The sequence below is a fragment of the Pundamilia nyererei genome, unplaced genomic scaffold, assembly GCF_000239375.1.
Source record: "Pundamilia nyererei isolate P.nyererei 1_Seehausen unplaced genomic scaffold, PunNye1.0 scaffold00226, whole genome shotgun sequence".
Classification (NCBI taxonomy): Eukaryota; Metazoa; Chordata; class Actinopteri; order Cichliformes; family Cichlidae; genus Pundamilia; species Pundamilia nyererei.
The window spans coordinates 689,475-692,215 of NW_005187627.1; the positions used below are offsets into that span (position 1 = coordinate 689,475).

The 2,741-nt window shown below is 42.2% G+C and overlaps 1 protein-coding gene across 1 annotated transcript in view; it reads left to right on the forward strand.

Annotated features, from left to right (window-relative positions):
- ext1b (exostosin glycosyltransferase 1b) overlaps positions 1–2,741 on the forward strand; it is a 128,239-nt gene that overhangs the window by 107,486 nt on the left and 18,012 nt on the right. The window lies entirely within an intron of this gene.

Genomic DNA, 2,741 nt, shown 5'->3' on the forward strand with positions numbered 1-2,741 from the left:
TTTATTGTGAAAGGTTTATGTGGAACATAAACAAGCGGACACGCGATGCTGTTACCGTCGTTGTTGCTAACCACAACGCATAAAAACAGGCGCTTGTCCGTAGTGTGGTTATATTAAATATAAGAGAAAGAGAGAACTTTAAGAAATTAATATAGCCACTACAGTGACCACCAAAACGATTAAAAACTATTGCCGTAAACAGTTTATTTTGCGACACCACGAAACAAACGATAGCGTAAAATGAAACAATAGACGTTTTTATATCGTCATCCGATATATATCCTTATATAGAACAGCCCTAAACACAAACACTGTTTTATCAAGAAATATACTTTCAACATAAATAGCTGAAGGAAAAAAGAATAAACCTTACAGAAAACAATGTTTTATAATACTATAAAATATATATTTAATGAAAATGCTAGATGAGCCTTGTTTTAATCCAGAGGCATCACTGGTATGACTTCAGACCAAATAATTTAAAAAACCTCCTTCTCTTTCTAAGTCAACATTAATAATTTTATAATAACAACTACACTGACAGAAGAGAAGTGCCACTAGAAAAGCTTGAAAGTTGGAGACTGTGGTTAATGATATTTAAATGTTGCCCCTGCTGCCTTATGTCAGCAGTGTGGCTTCAACAAATAAGCAAAGTTAAGATTTACATTTCCAGACTGTGTAACTCAGAGGGGGCGGTATTATTTTTAACGGCACTGAAATGTAAAATTGGTGAAGTCACTTAAAACTGTTGAAAAAGCAAAATTAAAAAAAATTGACCTGGATTATAAAAAATATTTATGTGTGTTATGAATATTATAAATCTGAGCCCAGCAGTCAATGCTGCCTCTCCTGAACATTTCATTGTTTTAGTGAGAAGAATGGGTGTTTAATATTCAGCCCTTCCTCGGTGTGGTGTAACCCAGCTGCACGTCCTATCGTCGACAAGCTTTCACAGACGCATCCTCTCATAGCAGCTGGCTGAATGAGTAGATGCTCCCCTCCTATTATTTTTATGGAGGTGCTTTTGTGTTTGCGTTCCTCTGGCTGTGCATGCAGAGTGGAGAGCCAGGTACGCAGCCGGAGTGTTTTCTTCCACTCTCAGCGTGAGGAGAGAAGGAGAGGAGAGGAAGAGCAGGGCTGCTGGGCTATGAGGGGATGAGCAAAGGGATATAAATAAATGAATGGAGGGGACAGAATGAAAGAACAGAGAGGGTGGAGGAGGCTAAATTGGACACAAGAAAGCTTTTGAAGCACATTCTGACAGCCTCCCGCTGTGTGTGTGTGTGTGCTCATGTGTGAATGTGTTCACGCACATTCTTGTGGGAAGCGTTTCTTCCTCTCGCGCTGCAGACACACAGCAGCTCCTTCACCATTTCTCCTGCAGTCATATAGGCGCACACATACAGAGCCTCCACCAGCACCCCTTGGGAGCTGGTGAGCTGACAGAGACACCATCTGTCTTTCTAATCAAACAGGAATAGAAGGCTGTAACAGCTCAGCTCTGTGTGTGTGCGGGTGCGTGCACATGCATGCAGACTGCATACCTGTTGTTGTTGTTGTCTAACAATGACGGGCATTTTCTCCGTCCAGATTTGGCATCACGAGTGTTTTTGTTCGCTGATAATGTTGAGATGATTTTGCAATTCATCAAACAGCTGAACATCATCTTCTTTCTCTTCACACAGCTGCCGTAGACACATGGAAACACCTTAGCTCAGATATCTGAATAGCTACCAGCGCATAATTTGGCAGGTCCAGTCAGGGTGCAGAGACCCCGAGGGGAACCGCTGCGTGTGACACAGTTAATGTCAGGATAATGTGAAACTTTATTGATCCCTGCAGGGAAATTCTTATGGGTTGCCTCCATCAGGGACGCCTGAGCACGGTGTCAGCCGCAGCTCTGCACACTGGAACTGGGATGGATTAATTTGCTCACTCGTTCAAGGACATTCCAGCAGGGCAGATGTTAGCTGGCACACAGCAACTGGATGTTGATGATGGGGCCCTATCAGTTTCTTCTTTACCAGCTGGGTATTAACTACACACTGCAGGCTATGGTTTCATCATCTTAAAGGGAAAATCTAAAAAACAAAGGATTTAACTTGCAAGTCACAGACAAAAAGTCAATGTCTCTGACGCTTGATGGTGCATGCAAATAAAAGTCTCAAGAGTTCAGAGTACAGGAAAGAGAAACAAGCATCTGCCCCAGGTTCACAGGAAGTTTGATAGATGCTAAATGGACTGATTTTTATATGTATGTATAGCCCTTTTCCTCTCATTCACGCATTCACACGCATATAGGCACTTTTATTTACACCTAAGTGCTTTCTATCTAACATTTACACTCAGATGAACGCACCAACGCAGAGTTCGGTATCTCGCCCAACGATATTCCGGCATACAGACTGCACCAGCTGGGGGTCGGACCACCAACCTTCCAATTTGTAGATGACCTGCTCCAATTCCTGAGCTACAACCACAACCACCCCTAGACCAAAACAAAATATCTCGAAAAAACCAATCAAAATACTAAGATTCAGTGCAAACACTGAAAGACAGCATACTATCAAGGAAATTGCTTCCTGTTAAATCAACTGCTGATTTCAGTGTAAACCTTTTAGCTTAAATGATAGCATTTTTTGGAGGCACGAGGACGCGTTTTGTGATGAGAGCGGTGAAGAACCAAGTTGCAGCAAATGCAAACCACATCTACAGAGTGTACTGTGCACTGCACAGACACA